The sequence below is a fragment of the Amblyomma americanum genome, chromosome 3 (genome assembly GCF_052857255.1).
Source record: "Amblyomma americanum isolate KBUSLIRL-KWMA chromosome 3, ASM5285725v1, whole genome shotgun sequence".
Taxonomy (NCBI): Eukaryota; Metazoa; Arthropoda; class Arachnida; order Ixodida; family Ixodidae; genus Amblyomma; species Amblyomma americanum.
Window position 1 is genome coordinate 114,490,054 of NC_135499.1, and position 8,364 is coordinate 114,498,417.

Below are 8,364 nucleotides of genomic sequence, written 5' to 3' on the forward strand. Positions count from 1 at the left end.
TTTTCACTCAATCCGCGGCGGCGAATGGGCGTCCAAACCCAAACTCGGTCTTCTGGCTTGTATTCCGCTTTGCGTCTTCGTAGGTTGTAGCGTATGGCGTCGGTGTGGTGCTGGTCATTGATCCGTAATCGGGAAATGGTTGGGGCTTCTGCGCGTTGAACGTAGGCGGCGACGTCGACGTTCTCTTCTTCGGTAACGTTGGGCAGTATGGTGTATAGCGCGGTCGTGGCCTCCTTTTCATGGAAGAGCCTAAAAGCTTCATCTGGGTGGTCTCCTGCACTGAGGTGTTCTAGGCGAAGACGACTTAAGGCAGGATGACGTCCCAGGTATTATGTTCGGCATCGAAATACATGGCGGCCATATCGGCGATTATTTTGTCCAGGCGCTCCGTCAGTCCATTGGTCTGCGGATGGTATGCAGTTGTCCTCCGGTGGCTGGTTTGGCTGTAACGCAGGATGGCTTGCGTCAGTTCCGCGGTGAATGCTGTTCCTCTGTCCGTGGTGAGCACATCGGGGGCGCCGTGTAGCAGAAGAATGCACTCCACGAATAATTTGGCGACTGCTGCTGCTGTAGCATTCGGTAGGGTTTCCCGTCGGCGTAGCGGGTCAGGCGGACGGTCGCTATGATAATCCACTAGTTTCCAGACGTTGACTTCGGGAAATGGCCAAGCAAATCCATGCCGATCTGCTGAAAGGGCCTTGAGGGGGGTTCAATGGGGTTGAGAAATCCTGATGGTCGGGTGAGAGGAGTTTTTCGTCGCTGACAATCTCGGCAGGTTTTAACATAGTGTGCGACATCGGCAGACAGTCGGGGCCAGTAATACTTGTTTTGAATTCGGCTGAGGGTGCGAGAAAACCCGAGATGTTGAGCTGTAGGCTCGTCGTGTGCAGCCTGAAGAACTTCTTCGCACGGACTTGCAGGCACAACAAGGAGGTAGGCTGTTTTGTTCGCTGCGAAGTTCTCCTCTGTGAAGCGTCGCCAGGCGCGAGCAAGACTTCAGTGGGCAGCAACCATAACTTCCTCCTATTTCCGAGAGCAAGGTCTGAGCGTGTCAGCCGAGAAGTGCGCTATAGTGGCATTTACGAGCATCAGTATGACTCGCTATCCGCTAACTATTGACGGCCATGTCATTGCCTATCGTGAATCTCATCGTTCTTTAGGAATTGTGATAGATCAAAATGTATAATGGAGCCCGCATTGCAGCATTGTAAAGAAAAAGCTAATCTCTATCACACACCTGCTCAGATTTCTTGGCGGCAAATCATGGGGCTTGTCGATTCTATTAATTCTGCAACTCTACAGAGCACTCTTTTGGGGATTTTGGCGGTATAGTGCACCAGTACTTTCAAGCGCATGCACGACGAATTTGCGTGCCCTTCAATCTGTACAAAGTCAGGCACTTCGCACATGCCTGGGTCTCCCCCGCAGCGCATCAACAGTTGCTACCATTGCAATCGCCCAGGACTACCCACTCTCGACGAATATAACCCTTGACACCCTGCGGATCCCCATACGGCATCTAACAAGGATTCCCCAGCACCACCTTGTGTCAGTGGCGGATCAAAGACCACACGCAGCGTTTTCAAAGGATATAGCAGCCCACCAGTCGTCCATCCCATCACAGTTCACCACGGCAGCACGGCTTTCCTCCGCGCTGTGATGTCTGCGGGAGCCATGCGTGCGCCTTACAATTCCGGGCATAACGAAACAATCGAACTTATCGACACCGGCCATTAAACAGTGGACACTCTACCTACTCCACGCCGCATATAGTGACCGCACTCATGTGTATACAGATGATTCGGTCTCAGGTACAAGTTCAACCTACGCCGTGGTCGTCCCTGCGAGACAGACCAGTATTATCCAGCAAACTTCGCATCGGACAACCTCCGCCGGGTCAAAATCGGCCGCTCTTCGCGCGGTTGTGCAGTACATCGGTGCACAAACATCCCACAAACGGGCTGCGTTCTGCGATTAAAAAGCAACCCTACAGTGTTTTAATTCTGCTTTACGCCATGGCGATCACGATCAATTCGTAGCTGGATTAAGACATCTCCAACACCAGGCGCAGGAAGAGAGTCATGACATCGTCTTCCAGTAGATACCGGGACACTCTGGCATTGTCGGAAACGACGCAGCTGACGCTGAAGCTCGAGTGGCTCACGAATGTGCCAACATTGTCCAGATATCGTTGACAAGAGCCGACGCAGCAAGACATCTGCGAATGCTTGGCCGAAGAGAGCTTTTAGCGTCATGGTCTTCTACTAGCAACTCCACATGCCGTCTGCACCGCCTAGACCCCCTACTTCAACTCAATCCTCCGTCCGGCCTCTCCCGCTGCGATGCTAAGCTGTTGCGTCGCCTCTGGCTGGGAGTGGCGTTCACAAATGCCTACTCCCAATTAATCGAAATGGCAGACTCTCTTGCGTGTGAGATCTGTGGGTGCGACGAAACTATAGAACACCTCCTTTGTAACTGCCGTCGATTTAAGCTTGAGCGTGCACTCCTGGCTGCAACACTCCGCCGTTTAGATCCTCGGTGCCTTACTGAAGCCAAGATTCTGGGTTCTTGCAGTAAGCCTTCATCGCAGAGGACAGCTTTGAAGGCACTCTTCAAGTTCTTGAAGGACTCAGGACTGAGTGCAAGGTTGTGAACTATCAGTGTGAGCCTTGTGTAGCCTGCAAGTAATGGCCAACGGACATGTGGAAAAGTGATCATCTCCCTTTGTTCTCTCCTCTTTCTATCTTTCCCTCCGTCCCCCTTTCCATGTGTAGGGTAGCATACCGGGCGCTGCCTAGTTAACCTCCCTGCCTTTCCGTTTGTCTTTCTCTCTCTCTCTCTCTCTCTCTCTCTCTGCGAAGTTCTTCGTCACGAGGACATCATTTTTAACACAGAAGGAATACAGTCCTCATTTGAACGAGGCGTGGGGGGTGGGGGGGGGGGGGGGGTAAAGAAAGCTTGCCTTCCAAGTTCTGGATGAGGCGTTTTTAGGCCGCGGTTCCAGCGTTGCTGCTGTGAAAAAAGAGCTGGAGCTGGTGGGTTTCAGGAAGGCATCCTCAGCCTCGCCCGGCGGTGGTGCATCTGCACGGGCTCGTGACAGGCAGTCGGCGTCAGAGTACTTGCGTCCGGACTTGTAAGCGACGTTGACGCCAAGGCCTAGGATGCGCAGGCTCAATCGAGCGATGCGGCCGGAGAGGTCCTTCAAACTAGCTAGCCAGCACAGTGCGTGGTGATCGCTGAACACCTTGAACGGTCGTCCGTAGTGGTAGGGGCGGAATTCTGACGCTGCCCAAATGATAGCAAGGCGCTCCTTCTCAGTTCTCGGATAGTTAGCAACGGCCTTGGAAAGGGAACGGCTAGCGTATGCGATGACTTTCTCCAGCCCTTCGCTTTTTTGAACGAAGACGGCGCCTAGGCTCACGCTGCTTGCGTCTGTATGAACGTCAGTATCGGCGGTTTCATCAAAATGCGCGAGGATCGGTGGGGACTGTAAACGACACTGTAGTTCGTTGAAGGATTCCATTCGCGGTGCTTTCCATTTAAATGACACGTCTCCCTTTGTGAGGTAAGTCAGAGGCTCAGTGAAGCGCGAAAAGTTCTTAAAAATCTTCAGTAATACGCGCGCAGTCCGAGGAATCTGCGCACAGCTTTCTTAGCGGCCGGTGGTAGAAGCTGTTCAATAGCACCTGTTTTCTGCCGGCCTGGGCGTACTCCCTCCTTGCTAACGATGTGGCCTAGAAACAGCAGCTCTACATAGGCAGAGTGGCACTTCTCTGCTTTCAAGGTTAGGCTGGACGACTTGATGGCGTCTAGGACTGTTCGAAGCCTTTTCAGGTGCTCTTCAATGTTCGATCGAGGCGAAACCAGCGACATCATATAAATATACCAGACACATTTACCATTTCAGGACTGCCAGCACTGTATCCATTACTCGCTGAAACGTCGCTGATGCAATCACCTTAAACTCAAAGAGCCCATCCAGAGTGATGAATTCTGCCTTCTCGCGATCTCTATAATCGACCTGAATTTGCCAGTAGCCGCTCTTGAGGTCCATCGATGAGAAATACTTGGCGTTGCAGAGCCAGTCCAGTGTGTCGTCGATGCGGGGGAGGGTGTAGGCGTCCTTCCTTATTATCTTGTTTAAGCGACGGTAATCAACGCCGAAACGAAGTGCGCAGTCTTTCTTTCTCACTAGAACATCCGGTGCTGCCCATGGGCTCTTTGAAGGTTGGATGGCGTCGTCACGAAGCATTTATTCCACTTTGTCCCGGATGGCTTGTCGTTCTCGCGGCGACACACGGTAGGGGCTTTGGCGGAGAGGTCGGGCGTGCTGGTCAGTTATAATGCGATGCTTGGCAATCGGCGTTTGTCGGACCTTCGGGGATGAAGAAAAACACTCGCTGTAGCTTCCAAGCATATTGCGGATCTGGTCTTGTTTGTTCTTGGGCGGGGCTGGGTTGATGTTGGAAGTGAGCCAGTTCTCTTCGTCTGGCGAATCTTCTGCGGATGGGTCGGAGAGGGCGAAGGAGTTCGCAGAAATATACATATGGCACTTCGTACTGAAAAAAAAAACAGTATTTTCAGCTTAACGGAATCCGAGTTGGGATCAAGTTCACACGCGAAAATGTTTACCGTGGGGCGACCCCAATGATTCCTGAAATAATTTTCGGAGCGGTCTATGCCATGCGTGAAACAACCGTTGTGCTCAAGACAAACATATAAAGGAGAAGTAGCGAAATGGACGGGCACAGCATCTAGGGAGCCCGACCAAAGCTCCGCGCAGTTAATAAAATGACCACGAACATTCCAGCATAACGAAAACGAGGCCACGAGGAAGGAACACAGAAATGACCAGACAAGCTCCGTCTGCACGACGAGTTTATCGGAGCAAGCAGTCGAAAATATATAGAAGGCTGCGGCACCTCAATACCAAATACGGTACCTGAAAATCTGATGGCGCATCCAGCAACAGCATGTAACCGATACGGTCACCGGATACCAAATGAAAGCCATGTGCATGTGCAAGAAATTCTGACACGCAAGGAACCATATGGCGGAGCGCGACAGTGAGACCGGATTTGAAAAAAAAAGGAAAAACGAAGATCTGACCCAACGCAAATCCAAAACGTCATAGCAAAAAGAATCAAACAGTCCTAGCAAAAGCACGTTCATTCGTAAAAGGCAGCCTAAAACAAAACACTCAAAAGCGCCAGTAGACAACATTATACGCAGTAAGAGAACAAACCGATGAAATCAAGCAACCGAGGTCAAAAGTTTAAACTGATAGCAAATCAATTTATAAAACCATCCAAATAATTGACAGACTATTAGGATAGTCGGTAGAGCGAAATTTCAGCGCAGCTCTTCACACGCCACCTGCTAGCGCTGGTAGGTGGCGTGTTGCGCTGGTAGTCACCCTCCGGAGTCTCCCGTGGCAGCTACCTTCCGGTTGTTCATTCCTCCGTTCTCGCCGTGGTAGGTGGCGTTGCGCTCTGCTACTACCTGCTGTGGTTGTCAGGTGTCGTCAACGAACGGGCGCCTAAGAGCTGTGCTCTAAAGGACTCTTTCCTTCCCTGGTAGTGAAATTGAGGAGTATCGGTTTATAGAATGTTTTATGGTGTGATTTCATGCTATAGTATAGTATGTTCAGCTGCTTTAGAACCAAGATAACCCTGTTTCATTAAAATCTTTCTCCTCCTCCTCTGCTGGCTGTCATGTTATGTCCTCATTCTCCTCTACCGCGCCTACAGATGTACGGGCGCCTTTCTGGTTGCGCGACGCTAAAGATGACGAAGCTTTGCCTATAAGGGGTGTGCGACACTAAAGATGATACATTTGCAACGAAGCGCTTAGTCAAGGTGACAGTTTAGCCACGCTTACGAGCCGTTACTCGGTATTCAACGCTAGGCTTTCCTAAGTTTAGGGCTTTACTGGCGCTCAGAAGTTGCTACTATCCCGGATCTCATTCGCCGATTCCAGCCAAAGGTGAGTTTCCCAGAACCAAGGCTTCTTTCGCCCAGCCGCTCTTTGGAATCAGAGACCAGTGAGTTGTGTACGAATGGCACGCCCTTCTCACAAGGGATTGAGATCGTGAGGTATTGTCAATTTACCCGCTTTTAATTTTCGCCTCATTTTTAAGCAAGCAACACAAGCCGAGCCTGGACCCCTCGGACCTCTCACCGCACCTGGCAACGGACAACGCGGGCTGCAGCTCGCTAACGAAGCCGCGGAGACTACGCTGTCAACTCTCCTGGGAAATCGCAACCCCTTCAGGATGGGCCTCGGCTTGAATCAATCCCTACCGCCGGCGTTGCCACTTCACGTAACAGAGGAGCCTTAAATTGGCTCAGGGCCGCCGCGGTGGCTGAGTGGTTATGGCGCTCGACTGCTCACCCGAAAGACGCGGGCTCGATCCCGGCCACGGCGGTGGAATTTCTATGGAGGTGAAATTGTAGAGGCCCATGTGCTGTGCGTTGTCAGTGCACCTTAAGAGCCCCAGGTGGTATAAATTTCCGTAGCCCTTCACTACGGCGTCCCTCATAGCCTGAGTCGCTTTGGGACGTTAAACCCTCATAAATCATGAACCAACCTTATATTGGCTCAGTGCATTCTGCCGGCAGGTACGAACTGCCAGCAGGTGCCGGGCGACCCCCCCCCCCCCCCCCCCCCGGTAGTACATTCACAATCATTAGTTCTTTTCCAGAGTAAGCAGTAGGAGTGCCATTAGGCGAAAATGGTGGCGTGCGTCTCTGTTTAGCAGTCGAGTGAAGCATCTGCCGCCTGCAGCAAGACACGCGCGAGACTCACTTCGCTATGAGTCACTCACAGGGACTCGCGTGACGACTCATGTAGGCTTACTCACTAATTTCAACTCATGAACCATTTGGTCCCACTCACTCATTTCGACTCACGACTCATCAGCTCTCACTTGTTAGGGCTCACTCACACATTTAAACTCATTACCCAACTAAGCTCACCTTGACTCAAGCTCCTACGAGCTCACACATCAGACTGTTCAATCGTTTTTAAGCCCAACGGCTCAAGTTACGCGCCCAAAATAGAAAAAAACGTTGTTAAAACGTGGTGATGCGATGAGCTATATACTGCAGTTAGCCTGCAGACAGGACTGGCTGAGAGGCCTAGAGGTCAGTAGCTGCCGCTCGCGGAACTTTAAGATTTGAGGCCACTGCATGTGTTAGGCAACCACTTAAAACACTGTAATGAAAGAGCTATAGAAAAACCGCGATATAGCAAGCCACATCTAGCATCCAACGAGACCAAGAACTGCGGCTAATAAACTTTTCTCGCTTTTAGTAATGTTATCGAGTGCAGCAGTAATAAAACTTGCACACCACGAAACAATGAAACTGTAGTACGGCGAATACATTTTATCTGCAATGGGTTGTTCATAAGCAATTCCGGATATTCATGCATTTTATGTTCTTGTTTTACTAAAGTCGTAACACATCAGCATTATAACGGTCCTAAGGACGTATCTATACAAATACGGAGGGAGAAAATAAACAACCTGATCGTGGTTCTTTTTCGCTTTAATTTCTTTAGCTTGCTACAGATAACTTAATCGACACAACAAACGGTTATCTCTTGGACTAGCCAAATGCCCCACGAACCCTAAAAAGGAAATTGAAGAATCAAAGATCTAAGGCGCTTTATTCTGAAACGCTTTATTTCCCGATTCATTATCTGGCTGGGCCTAGAAACGTCCAGGCTAAAAGGCATGCCGTGTTCTAAATTGCAACAAAATTCCGTATCTTTAACTACTTACACTTATTAGGAATAATAGTGGGATTATTTGCTAGATTCCATCAGGTCATAATCTTCAACACAGCTCACCTTAAACGAACATTTGCTTCCGGGGATATCAACATGCGACTCACTGCAGACTGTGGTCTGTTTCTGTCGACTGAAGTGAACAATTGAAAACAGCCCTTGGATGGTGTGCCGTCTCTTCAGAACAAAACAGCGACGATGTACCAACTCCACAATTAAAGCAATGACGGACAGAGCGCAGCCCTCAGCGTAAGCACACACGTAATTGGGAAACGTCATTCCCACGGAGACAAATCTCCGGCGTTACTTTGTCAAGTACCTTGTCAAGTAGTTATCAACGGAAATACAATCCTGACCGAATCAGGAAAACACCATAATAAAACGTAGTACAAAACAAAAAATTCCAACCCGAACAAGCTCCATCTTCGTCGCTGCTGTTATCCCCGCCAAAGTCAATACCATATAATGCTCATGTCCATAATCACACCCCATTCGCGCAAAGCCAACAGCAGCTGGCGGAGCTGGTGCCTGGACAGATTAGAAAAGGATCGAGTGTTCATCTTTTGAAGTAGT